The sequence below is a fragment of the Octopus sinensis genome, unplaced genomic scaffold, assembly GCF_006345805.1.
Source record: "Octopus sinensis unplaced genomic scaffold, ASM634580v1 Contig16928, whole genome shotgun sequence".
In the NCBI taxonomy this organism is placed as follows: Eukaryota; Metazoa; Mollusca; class Cephalopoda; order Octopoda; family Octopodidae; genus Octopus; species Octopus sinensis.
In genome coordinates, this window is record NW_021834683.1 from 1 (window position 1) to 15,055 (window position 15,055).

The 15,055-nt window shown below is 35.9% G+C and overlaps 1 long non-coding RNA gene across 1 annotated transcript in view; it reads right to left on the reverse strand.

The window, feature by feature from the left end:
• Window positions 1–606: 606 nt before the first annotated feature.
• Window positions 607–15,055, reverse strand: part of LOC118761739 — a 40,021-nt gene continuing 25,572 nt past the window's right edge. Inside the window, exon 3 of the long non-coding RNA XR_004997607.1 lies at window positions 607–1,030. This is a non-coding gene — a long non-coding RNA (uncharacterized LOC118761739). The remainder of the gene's footprint in view (window positions 1,031–15,055) is intronic.

The window sequence follows — 15,055 nt, forward strand, 5'->3', positions numbered from 1 at the left end:
TCTGAAACTCAGAGTTTTATCTTGACTATCGAGTAATGTAACATATTATTGAATAGATAAATTTCCTCTATTTACATAATATTGAGGTCTCTTTCTTTCTTTTGTTATCTTAACCGTTTTACCCATATATATATATATACATACATCCATACAGACATATATATATATATATATATATATCTATATATTATATATATATATATATATAGATATTATATATATATATATATATATATTATATAATATATATATATATATAAGTTCAGCCAAAAAATTTAGATTCAAATGAATATGGTACTTAAGTTAGATACACCAGAATTTTGTATGGTGTTATCCATATAAATCCATGGGGTGATTATAATCAAAATAAGCAACAGAATATCTCCGGTATTTGGTACGATCGTTTCACGCTACTCATTTTTAAATATTCTAAGTATCACAACAGTTTTAAAATGTTGAGCAATCATCAGCCATTTATAGAGGTTTTCCATTAATACATAATTTTCATATTAATTGATAACATTATAGAGAAGGTAGATATATAGACAAAGATGTCGATTTGAATTTTAAGAATTTTATGTATATACATATATATATATTCTCTTATATGTTTCAGTCCAATGACTGTGGCCATGCTGGAGCACTGCCATTGTAATCATCTTTCCACTTTCCATCTTTGTCGGAGCGGCTTCTGGTGAAGGATGGAGTTCGATGCTCTTTTGAGTTTCTTGCTTAGATATTGGCCCATCCGGGATCTCGGCGAGCCAGAGGTCAAGTTCACGTTTGAAAACGTCTATATCCACTCCATGAAGGCTCCTCAGATGCTTCGGCAGACAGTTAAACAGCTGTGGGCCCTTGAAACCCAAGCTATTGCAGTACATCGTCCTTGCTGCCCGAGATGAAGCAGTTGGTACAATGGGGACAGCACAGTGACGACCTGTTCGTGGTCTGGTATAGCTCTTTATTCCAAAGTTTGGTACTAGTCCTTCCAGTATAGACCAAGAATCGGAGATCTTTATCGAGAAGCAGGCTGAATGAGATATGGTTCGTAATAAGACGATTCGTGAAAATGAAGAAAATACAAAAACAAAAACAAAAGAAATCTTCAAGATGATATTTCCTTAGCGGTGCCATCCACACAGTCCCTTGATCGTAGTTTGTTCATAAATGTCATTATCTTATACCTAATGTCATATACTTATGACGTTAGATATATGAAATTAACCTATGACATTACTCATAATGACACAGATTACTCTACTCTTTACTCTTTTACTCTTTTACTTGTTTCATTCATTTGACTGCGGCCATGCTGGAGCACCGCCTTTAATCGAGCAACTCGACCCCAGGACTTATTCTTTTGTAAGCCCAGTACTTATTCTACCGGTCTCTTTTGGCGAACCGCTAAGTAACGGGGACATAAACACACCAGCATCAGTTGTCAAGCAATGCTAGGGTGACAAACACAGACACACAAACACACACACGCATATATATATATATACATATATACGACGGGCTTCTTTCAGTTTCCGTCAACCAAATCCACTCACAAGGCTTTGGTTGGCCCTAGGCTATAGTAGAAGACACTTGCCCAAGGTGCCACGCAGTGGGACTGAACCCGGAACCATATGGTTGGTAAACAAGCTACTAACCACACAGCCACTCCTGCGCCTTAATATAAGTTTTTTTTGTTTTTTTTTTACCCACAAGGGGCTAAACATAGAGAGAACAAACAAGGACAGACAAACGAATTAAGTCGATTACATCGACCCCAGAGCGTAACTGGTACTTAATTTATCGACCCCAAAAGGATGAAAAGCAAAGTCGACCTCGGCGGAATTTCAACTCAGAACGTAACGGCAGACGAAATACGGCAACGCATTTCGCCCGGCGTGCTAACGGTTCTGCCAGCTCGCCGCCTTAATATAATGTGCTAATGTTGCACGTAAATGTATAATAAAGATTTTGATTGAAGGTAATAAATATTTAACACAAACAAAAACTAATCCTTTCTACTGTAGACACATTGCCTGAAATTTTGGGGGTAGGCGGGGCAGTCGATTAGATCGTGACTGTGTACTATTTTTTTTTTTACTCTTTTACTTGTTTCAGTCATTTGACTTCGGCCATGCTAGAGCACCGCCTTTAGTCGAGCAAATCGACCCCGGGACTTATTCTTTTGTAAGCCCAGTACTTATTCTATCGGTCTCTTTTTGCCAAACCGCTAAGTGACGGGGACGTAAACACACCAGCATCGGTTGTCAAGCAATGCTAGGGGGACAAACACAGACACACAAACATATACACACACATACACACATATATATATATAAATATATACGACAGGCTTTTTTCAGTTTTCGTCTACCAAATCCACTCACAAGGCTATAGTAGAAGACACTTGCACAAGGAGCCACGCAGTGGGACTGAACCCAGAACCATGTGGTTGGTAAACAAGCTACTTACCACACAGCCACTCCTGCGCTTTAAAAATAAGTACCAAGCTTTAGCTTTAAAAACAAGTACAGGAGGTCGATTTGTTCGATTAAGCTATTCAAGGCAAGTGTCCCAGCGTGGACGCAGTCCGAATACTGGACAACGGAAAAGATAAACTCATTAAATTTAATTAACTCCAATTACTTATACAAATATATTTATACACACACACACACACACACATATTTACACGCACACATGTATTATATGTATAATATGTATTATATGCATATATCATTGGTACATACATACGCATGTGTATATATAAGAGTGTGAGTGTGTGTATATATGAATATATACACACACACACACATATATATGTAAAGAAAGAGGGAGTGTCAGAAAGAGAGAGAGAAAGAAATTATTGATGTGCTGCAACGTATAACGACAATGTGTTCCACTGTTCAATACCCTACACACGTACGCGCAGACGTACAAAAAAAGCAAGCACACACACACACACACACACACACACACACACACACACAACACACACACACAAATTGATACGACTTGAGTCTCACCATTTTTATTATCTACGTCAGCAATGTCAAAATTCTCCGCAACGTCAACTTTGAACGCAGGCTACGTAATACGCAACCTGAATCTATATTTTGTTACTGTGTTTCCTGACTATATTTCTCCAGTTCCATATATAGGATATTAGTTTCTAATTTTGGCACGCGGCCGGAAAGTTCCACATAAGTTCCACGTAGGCGCAGGAGTGGCTGTGTGGTAAGTAGCTTGTTTACCAGCCACATGGTTCCGGGTTCAGTCCCATTGCGTGGCATCTTGGGCAAGTGTCTTCTACTATAGCCTTGGGCCGACCAAAGCCTTGTGAGTGGATTTGGTAGACGGAAACTGAAAGAAGACCGTCGTATATATGTATATATATATGTGTGTATGTATATGTGTGTGTATGTTTGTGTGTCTGTGTTTGTCCCCCAGCATTGCTTGACAACCGATGCTGGTGTGTTTATGTCCCCGTCACTTAGCGGTTCGGCAAAAGAGACCGATAGAATAAGTACTGGGCTTACAAAAGAATAAGTCCCGGAGTCGAGTTGCTCGATTAAAAGCGGTGCTCCAGCATGGCCGCAGTCAAATGACTGAAACAAGTAAAAGAGTATACCGTCTGCCCACTTAGCTATTCGGAGAACATTTTAAAGAAACAAACGATAATAAAATAGTAGGAGGAAATGCTTATTGTGGGCGTACAAGTTGTGCGATAATAAGCTTACTTCCTATCCACTTGGTTCCGAGTTCAATCTCATAGTGTGGCACATTAAGCAAGTGTCTTCTGCTATAGCCCCGGGCCGACCAAAAGCCTTATAAGTGAATTTGGTAGACAGAAACTGAAAATAAGTCCATTGTCTGCCTGTCTGTCTGTCTATCTATCTATCTATCTATCTATCTATCTATCTATCTATCTCTTTAACTATATGTATGTGTGTGTGTGTGTTGTGAATGTGCGTGCACATCTGCGTATTTGTGTATGTGTTTGTCTGTCTGCAACCATCGCTGGTTCGTTTAATAAGTACCGGGCTTAAAAAATAAATACTAGATCGATTTTCTCGACTTCAAGGCAGTGTTCCAGCATGGCCGCAGTCCAATGACTGAAAGAAGTAAAAGAGAAAAGTACAGAAAAGATACACACACAGGAAATTCTGTTTTCTGCAGGCGAAAACGGCCGCCGAAATACTTGTCATGCTTCAAACAGCTTTCAAACAGAATAAAATAATAAAATTAGAAAAAAATTCAAGAAAGTGATATCATAACCATGTTAGCTAAAAAGGTGTATATTGATCATTTAAAACATTAAAAGGAAGATTACTATTATTTAGAATTAATTTATTACCTCATCTTTCCTTAATTAATAAATTATTAAGTGGTCTCTATAAAGATCACTCAAACCACTTACATATGGAATATCTGGGAAGATATACATACTATCTATTGATTGAAAGTAATGAAACAGAAGCATGGTATGATAATGATAATACATATACATAATTCATAGACATATATATATATATATATATAATATATATATATATATATATCTATATATATATATATATATATATAGTATATATATATATATATATATATATATATAATTCATAGACATATATATATATATATACACCCACACACACATACATACATACATACATACATACATACATACATACATACATACATACATACATACATACATACATACATACATACATACATACATACATACATACATACACACGCACGCACGTGAATAAATTGTCGACTAAATTTCGGAAAAATGAAAATAACACTGACATCTCGTCTTAACAGATATATATATCAAAATTACATAAAAATATCTTGAAATACTAAAGAGTAAATTTATTCTATAACATCGCCATTGGTTTCAACCACGGCTCCAGAAGACTTCGGAATCTCCTGCAACTCTTCTGGAGGGTCTCCTTGTTTAAGTTGCAGAATGCTGCCATAATCCTTGCCTTCAGTTCGTCTTTGGTGTTACAAGGAATTTTGTTAGTCTCTCACTCAACTGCACCTTCCACATAATAATCAAGGGGGTTGCAGACTGGAGTTAGGTAGCCAGATGTTAGGGGTGATGTGGTTGCAGAAATTGTCTGACAGCCATGACTGGATTCTCCTACTTGTGTGGCATGGTGCAGAGTCCTGTTGCCAGACATAGGATCTGCCAACAGCCACCCTCTTGACCAAGGGCAGCATTACCTTCGCTAAGCACTTGTTGTAGGCCTCCGCATTGAATCTGAGGCTGTGTGGGAAGATGAATGAAGGCATAACGTTGCCAGCACTAATAATCACTCTAAATACCATGATGTTGATTGGATGTTTGATTTGTATCACTCTCAATACATATCTTGGGGACACGGCAAGCCAACGAGTGTTCTGTGTGTTCACCATTTGATCCTGGCAGAACGTTTTCTCGTCTGAGAAAAACCAAAGCATGTTCCGTTGGAGGGAATGCTCAAGTTTGTTCAAAAGCTTCGTAGCGTGGTCTTTCCTCTTGTCCTTGATGGCTTGGGATAAAAATTGGCTCTTTCTCATCTTGCATGAAGAATACCGAACGTCTTCCTGTGTTACTGCCTGATAAGAAACTCAGACATTCTCATGTCCCTGACGACGGACCTGATTGACATGGAGGGATCGTTATCAATCATGGCCTGGATCTTACCAACAAATTCAGGAGTTCTTTTCTTATCAGAATAATCAGAGTGAGTTTTCCGAGTTGCCGTAACTTCGTAATCACCCTTAGACTCATTCAACTCTTTCCGAATCCTTTGCACTGCCCTCAGATTGACATCCAAACACTCTGAAATGTTCGTATTGGAGCGAATGTCAAACAGTACATGTCGTTTCCAAATTTCTGGCGGAGCGAATTGCCTCATGGTGCTGTTTTTTCTCACAGACGGTGCCCAACTGACCCTACTATACTGAGTAGTCAACAAAATCAAAAATAATGTGTATGCGCGAAAATAAAAATATAAAATAGCGACAATTTACCCATTGCACCCTGTATATGTATATGTATGTATGTATGTATGTATGTATGTATGTATGTATGTATGTATGTATGTATGTATGTATGTATGTATGTATGTAGACAGACAGATAGAGAAACAATGAAATCGAGTTACGCTGCTCTATCAAGTTGAATTTTCCTTTGTAATACATTATTTTTAACGTTTTCCTTTCCCTTTTTTTTATTATTAACTTTGTGATCTTTTGCCACACCAGAATACACACGAAGTAGTATGATGTGGCAGAAAGAAAAAAAAAACTAATATTTAAATAAACAGGTATATAAGAAAATGCCGCATATAACACGGATGATAACATGTGGCAGATGGCAGGCGACAACGTTAACAAATTTTAATGGGAACTAAAACTGAAGGAGAATAAATATTTTTTATCGGTTTTCTGATCTAAGTTATTGATTGAGAAAAATAGCTGTTCACCACATCAGAATTCACGTTTTTACCATTCTAATAAAATAAACCATAAAGCGATTCGATCGAAATAGGAATTTGTACATGGGATGAAAAATATATGATATAATGTTACTGATGTATGAAATACTTATTTGACTATTTATTTTGAAACTGGTTATCATTAGCAGTTCGGCAAAAGAGAACAATAGAATAAGCACGAGGTTTAAAAGGAAATAAATAAGTTCTGGAGTCATAACCAAACTCCGTCGAGGTTGGCCGCAGTCTAATGACTAATGACTGAAACAAGTAAAAGATAGAAGCTAAAAGACTATTACAGAAACACACACTCCTTAAAAGCTAGTCATGATCTCAACTAGGAGGTGCGCTTATTGATTGTACTTCAGTATGCCTATCAACAATAATGACGACAAATATCTCAAATATATTTAATTGTTTTTGAAAATGATAACGAATAAAGATAATATATATCTTCTTTTTAGAGCAGCGAGCTGGCAAAATCGCTACCGCGCCGGGTAAAATGCTTAGCGGTATTTCGTCTGCGTTACGTTGTGAGTTCAAATTCCGCCGAGGTCGACTTTGCCTTTCATCCTTTCGGGGTCGATAAATTAAGTACCAGTTACGTACTGGGGTCGATGTAATCGACTTAATACCTATGTCTGTCCTTGTTTGTCCCCTCTGTGTTTAGCCCCTTGTGGGTAATAAAGAAATAGGTATTTGATTCGTCTTTACGTTCTGATTTCATTAAGTAGTGTTGGTTTGCCACGTGGATATAGTTTTTAGTTCCATTTATTCTTTTTCTCCATTCATAATTTAAATGACGTTTACTTTCCATGGCGCGTATTCTTTTTTTACATAAGTTATTTCTATGGTAACGTAATTTTGGTTTGATTTTTTTAACAGCTAAAAATTTAATTTCACTTCATAATTTGAAACTGACTTGTAAGTATGTCTTTTATTTATCCTTATGTCATATTGTTATTTTTGATATTCTGGTTAATTACGATGTATTAATGTTGTTTTCATAGGAGTGTTTATGTATATGAGTTTGTGTGTGAGTTTTTAGTTGTATAATTTATTTATCTGTATGAGTGTGGGTGTGTAAATATTGTTGTATATATCGAGTTTAGAGTATGTATATGCGTATATGTGAGGGAGTATATGTATCCGTTGTGTGTGTGTGTTTTTGCGTGTGTGTGTGTTTGTGTGTGAATGTGTATATGGGTTGTTATATTAGGTTTTGGATGTAGTGTTAATTTGCCTGTTGGGGAGTGAGTGGGTTTGGTGTATATTGAGGTTTATAAGTTAGTATAGGTATGTGTATGTGGTTTACGTGTGTGTATTTGTGGTGGGAATGTTTAGGTAGGGGGATTATTATATAGGTTGTTATAGAGTTAGCAAGGGAGATTTTATCGTTATATGTTTTTAAGAGTTTTGGTTTATCATGGTTTTTTTTAGGGAATTCGTGGTAATTTGTCTATTTTCGATGTTGGTTGTTTTATTACATTGTTTCATTCATAATTTTTGAGTGGTGTTCGTTTTGCCACGTGAATATTATTTTTAATTCCATTTATTCCATTTCTCCATTCATTAATTTAGAGATGTTCGTTTCCAGAGCGGTTATACTTTTTATACATATGTTAAGTTCCTTGGTAAAGTAATTTTGTTTGGTGTATATGTTGAGGCTTATATGTACTTGTGGTGGGTGTGAGTGGGGTGGGTGTTTGTATTTGTTATGGGTGTGTGGTTTACGTGTGGTGTTTTGTGTGTGAATGTATAGGTTAAAGGGATTGCTATATAAGTATGTTATAGTGTTTAGTAAAGGGAGGTTTTATTCATTTCTGTTTTGTGAGTTTTAGCTTATCATGGTAGTTTTATAAAAGAATCCATTCATAATTTTTGTGTTTATTTGTCTGTGTGGGGTTGAGTGGGTTTTTGGAGTATATGTTGAGGTTTATATGTATGTATTGGTATGTGTAAGTGGTGTGGGTATTTGTATATGTCGTGGGTGTGTGTTGTTTACGTGTGTGTATTTGTGTGTGAATGTTTAGGTTAGGGGGATTGCTATATAGGTTTGTTATAGAGTTTAGTAAAGGGAGATTTTATCATTATATGTTTTTATGAGTTTTTGGTTTATCACGATAGGTTTGTTAAGGAATTCGTAGTAATTTGTGTCTATTTGCGATGTCTGTTGTTTTATTGCATTGTTTCATTCATAATTTTTAAGTAGTGTTCGTTTTTACCAAGTGAATATAATTTTAATTCCATTTATTCCATTTCTCCGTTCATAGTTTTGAGTGATGTCCGTTTTCTAGAGCGTGAATGTGGGGGTTGTATGTGTGGTGTGTGGGAGTATGAATAAGTATTGTGTTGAAGTATTTAGCTATTTTATTTATTTATAGTTGCCTAGACGTTTTTATGTGTATGTATAGGGATATATATATAGGTGTGTGATTTAGTGTATGTAGTTAGATATGGTTATATATAATTAGGTATATGTGTATGGGTGTATATATAGTTTATTATTATATTATTATTATTTTTTTGTTTTGTTTTATATTTTATATTTTATATTTTATAGTTTATATTTATTGTTGATAGGTTTTTTTTAGTTTATTATTGTTTATATATTGATTATATATGGATTATATATAGGTTATATATGGATTATATACTTACATTTTTCATTCATACTTTAATTATTTTAAAATTATTATTTTTATATTTTAAAATATTGATTTTTTAGATTGGAAGTCCACCTGAAGATTGTCGATCAAGACAAGAAACGATTGTAGTGGCGGTTTTTTTGACTATTTATTAAAATTTTATGTATTGATTAAGTCTTTCCTTGTTTGTTTTGCAAAATAGTGGTTTTGTCTCTAATAATATTTTATATATATATATAATATATATATAAGTAGGTGAATGAATTATTCTATGTTTATCGTCAGCATGGAAAATTCGTTTAACCGAAAACTGGGTAGCAAATTCACGTCAGAAAACACGGTTGAAGCGACCTGTCAAGGGTAGAAACTCCGGGTTCATGTGTAGAAATTTGTGTGTTGTATATGAATAAATGAAAGAATGGAGTCGAACGAAGATGTTAACAAAATTCCTTTACTCTCGACACATGTTTCGAAGACAGCATTTTCTCATTCCAAAGGAATAAAGGATGCATTATGCAATCTTCTCATCAGGAAAGAAAGGAAGCCTCTCTCGACAACAAGACAAACAAGACAAACAAAAAATTGATGAGAAGATTGCATAATGCACCCTTTATTCCTTTGGAATGAGAAAATGCTGTCTTCGAAACATGTGTCGAGAGTAAAGGAATTTTGTTAACATCTTCGTTCGACTCCATTCTTTCATTTATATATATATATATATATATATATATATAATATATATATATTATATATATATATATTATATATATATATATATATATATCGATAGGTGAATGAATTATCCATGTTTACCGTCACATGGAAAATTCGATGAACCGATACCAGGGTAGCAAATTGACGTCAGAAACACGATTGAAGCGAGCTATCCAAAGGTAGAACTCCGGTTCATGTGCAGAAATTTGTGTTATATATATATATATATATATATATATATATATATATATGCTATAAAATCACAAAGTAGGAACATATACTATACAGTAAAGCCAGTCGCCACATCAAAGTGGCTGTTAAATATTACTACTAGTTTAACACTAGGCGGATTCTCCACCAGCTGGTTATCAGTGAAACACTCTGCACCCTTTATATAAAATATATTGTTATCAGGGGAGTGAACCCCTACTACCCTTTTAGTTGCTAGGAGAATAGTAGAGGTTCGCTCCCCTGCTAATTATATATTGTATATGAAATTGTGCAGAGTGTTATACCGATAACCCGCTGGCAGAGATTCTGCCCGGGTTAAACTAGTAGTAAAATTTAACGGCTGCTTTGATGTGGTAAGTAGCTTGCTTACGAACCACATGGCTCCGGGTTCAGTCTCATTGCGTGGCACCTTGGGCAAGTGTCTTCTGCTATAGCCTCGGGCTGACCAAAGCCTTGTCAGTTGATTTGGTAGACGGAAACTGAAAGAAGCCTGTCGTATATATGTATATATATATATATATATATATATATATATATATATATATGTGTGTGTGTGTGTGTGTGTTTCTGTGTCTGTGTTTGTCCCCCCAACATCGCTTGACGACCGATACTGGTGTGTTTACGCAAAAGAGACCGATAGAATAAGTACTGGGCTTACAAAGGATAAGTCATGGGGTTGATTTGCTCGACTAAAGGCGGTGCTCCAGCATGGCCACAGTCAAATGACTGAAACAAGTAAAAGAATAAATCCCGGGGTCGAGTTGCTCGATTAAAGGCGGTGCTCCAGCATGGCCGCAGTCAAATGACTGAAGCAAGTAAAAAAGCTAAAGAGTAAAAGTGTATATATATATATATATATATATATATATATATATATACTCTTTTACTTGTTTCAGTCATTTGACTGTGGCCATGCTGGAGCACCGCCTTTAGTCGAGCAAATCGACCCGATGACTTATTCTTCGTAAGCCTAGTACTTATTCTATCGGTCTTTTTTGCGTAAACACACCAGTATCGGTTGTGTCTTTTGCCGAACCGCTAAGTAACGGGGACATAAACACACCAGCATCGGTTGTCAAGCAATGCTAGGTGGACAAATACAGACACACAAACACACACATGCATATATATTTATATATATATATTATTAGTGAATTGAAGAAATGGAGTTGAACGAAGATTGAACAGAAATCGTTTTATTGCATTCTACACGTGTTTCGAAAGGCACAATTTACCAAATTCCGATTGAATAATGAGACCATATTGTGTCTTTCTCTTCAGGAAGAAATAGGAAATCCGTTGGAAAAAACAAAAACAGAACAGAGGCGGAGCAAAACAAATCGAACGAGGCTCCTAAGAGCCCATGGCCAAACCGTGCTGTCTTCTGCTGTGATTTTTGCTACCAAGGTATCGGTTAAACTTTTGATTAATCTGCAACAAGATTATTCATCTTTATATATATATACATATATACGACGGGCTTCTTTTTATATATATAATAATAATAATTATATATATATATGTATATAAAATCTCAAACAAAAGATAGAATAGGAACGTATACTATACAGTAAAGCCAATCACCATATCAAAGTGGCAGTTGAATGTTACTTCTAATATAACCCCAGGCACGTTTTTTCGCCAGCTGTTTATCGGTGAAAGACTCTGCACCCTGTATAAAAATATATTGTTAGCAGGGGAGCGAACTCTTACTACCCTCTAGCAGCGATCCTTTTAGCTGCTTGAGGGGTTCGATCCCCTGCGAATTATATATTGTGTGGTACCAATAACTAGCTGACGGAGAATCTGCCCGACGTTTAACTAGTAGTAACATTCAACAGCCGCTTTAATGTGGCAACTGGCTTTATATATACACATACTGGAAGATGGATGCGCCGCGCTCAATTAAATAATAAATGGTGTATAATATATTCGAAAAGCAACCAATAACTGACGAGGGATTGTTCTTTGTGTTGTTTGTCGTTTTCCAGTTGTCTTTCGTTGTTCGAAAAATAGTTCATATTCCATGTAATCGTACTTCGTTTTCTTTTCATTTTTTTTGTTGCTGTTGTACACGTTTCATGATGTCCTATGCATCTATCTATTTATCTATATATATATATATATATATATATATATATATATATATATATATATATATATATATATATATATATACACGTATAGCTGTAAGTATGTACATATACGTATGGATATATGCATATATATACATACATATATATGTGTGTGTGCGTGTGTATGTATATATATATATATATTACTATGTGATTGAGTGCCACGCATCCTCTTCCAAGTAAGTTTTATCTTGATAATTCTGATGCGCACTCTATACGATCTTTTTACGCTTTCTCTCTTTCTCTTTCTTATTTTTTTTTACCTCCTCTTCTCCCACTATTCTATCTTATTACTCCGTCACTCTCTCCTCCTCCCTTGCTCACGATACTCCCACATGACCATCGGCCATCTTTCTTTCTTCTCCTAATTTGTTTCTTTCTTTCTCTCCGTAGTAGCTGGAACAAGGAAGACGTGTTCTTGTCTTCTCTTGTTCAAGCTTGATTTACGCGTTCGCTACCACAACCTCGTTTAGGCTTAGCAGCCCTTCCTGTTTGTTTTCACTGTCCTGTTTGTGTTACCAATTTTGACCCTCCGCAAAATCCCATATTTTTTTTTGTTTGCTTTGCGGGAGTAGCTGTTTTATCGAAAGCGTATATTGTTGTTAAATGCTCGAAATACGAAATTAGAAAAACAGCCAACAATTGATGAGGGGTCGTTCTTTGTGTTGTATGTCTTGTTTTCCATTTGTGTCTTTCGTTGTTCAAAGAAATAGTTCATATTCCATGTACTTGTACTTCGTATTTTTTTTGTTGTACACGTTTCATGACGCCCTGTACCCACATATGCATATATACGTATAGACGCAAGTATGTACATATACGCGTACAGGATGTCATCAACGGTGCAAATAACATGAAATACGTTAACAACGAGAAAAAATGGAAGACAGGACAAGTAAACACAGAGAAAGGACCCTTCATCAGTTGGTGGCTGTCTATCTACTCCTCATTTCGAGCATTGAACGACAGATGAGTCTTCAAAGACAGTTGCTCCCATAAATTCTAAAATAAATGACATTCATTCCTGCTCAAAGGCGTATTAGTGGCAACAGCGAAACAGTTATAGTTGAGATTCAAAACTAAATGAGAAGCCAAGTGCTATACTTAATGTATATAAACACCGTTGATAATACGAGGGGCTGCCGAAAAGTTCATGGCTTTGGGTAAAAGAAAATACAGAAGGGTCAGTAAATTATGATTTTATCCAACATATTTTTCTATCAGATTCACACACTTATTGCAGCAGTCCTTCAGTTTTTCTAAGCCACATAAAAGAACTCGGGAGGTTGGGCTTCCAACCAGGCCTTTCGCGACACCCTCAAAGGCAGGAACCTTTCAGCACCCCGTCGTACAGTTACTGCGGTATTCGTTAACATCAAAAAGAGATGTTATATCAGGACGAGTTCCCCAGTGACTGGCCTATCAACGGCTATACTCCTCAATTGTGTATGTTGGATTAAATTAGAAGCTTCGTTCACCGAGAACTATTTTTTAATGATAATGGTAAAGGGGAAGAGGTAGCACTTAAGACCATGTCCAGAAATTCTTTGCCTGGTGAGAAGAAATAAAGAAGTAGTACTTCGAGTGGAGAACTGTTCCGAATTCTTGTAACAGAATGGATTACGCTAGACATACAAGACCAAGGTGTTTGTGTTATATACATACAAGGTCAAGTATTACAAGCAGGAATTTTACAACTTTCTAGTTCTAGGAGAATAAATGTGTATATTCCTTATTATTATTATAATGAGATTTATGACAACGGTAGAAACGACGTTTTCTAAACTGAAATCGCAGTGGCTACAAAAAAAGGGGAAATAAATCTTAAAATATTTAGAAGAGTTATCTTTTCTTGGCTTAATAAGTTTAATGAATAATTTGTTTGGAAAAAATGGTTTTTGACTCCAAATAAATTTTTAAAAAGACATTGAACTGACAATCTTTCAGTTGTCAGTCACAGCAAGATGATCTCCAGGAGTTTTAAAGTATCAAAATTAATTTAATGCTGTTTTTATCTCTAGAAATAAGTCACATACAAAGCATAAAAGGAGAGGTCAAACTACATAAATCTTTAAATTGGTCAGCTTCAAAGCTGCAGTCATACTGTGCTACACCATTTGATATGTGGCATTTGGTGAATGAGGGAATTTGATGCCGCTGCCCTCATCTGTGTTTTCTGCCATGAGGTAGGCTCATCTGGAACCCTTGAGAGAGGAGATCCAGTTTTATTTTAAAGACACCTACATCTACAACATGCAGGTCTCTCAAGCATTTTGGAAGGATATTGAAGAGCTGTGGGTACTTGAAACCCAAGCTGTTGCAGTATCTGGTCTTGTATTTTGATGGAGATGCTGGGATCTGTGGCACCCCATTCTGCTGTTCGTGTAACTTACAATGCCAAAGTTAGGTACAAGGCCTTCCAGGATTTTCCAGATGTATATCACTACATATCTTTCCTGCCTTTGTCCTAGGGAGAAGAGTTTTAATTCTTTTAGTCTTTCCCAGTAGCTGATACGTCGCATTGAGATGATTTTCATGTGTAGCTTCATTGAATTGCTTCGAGTTCCATGTTAATTTTATATTGTGTGGTGACCATAGTTGGGAGTAGGAGTCCAAGTGGCTGAGGACATATGTCCTCCACAGGATCATCATTGTCTCCTTTTCTCTTGTTTTGAAAGTTCGGAGGATCCAGCTATCAGCATTTTATTACCAAATTAGTAACATGCATCATTGCATTATAAACACTAATGTACAGCATAAAAAGGCATCTCACCTCAATCCCATGTTTATGATGAGAAATAACTGTATAAACCAAAGTTATTGATAACTTAGC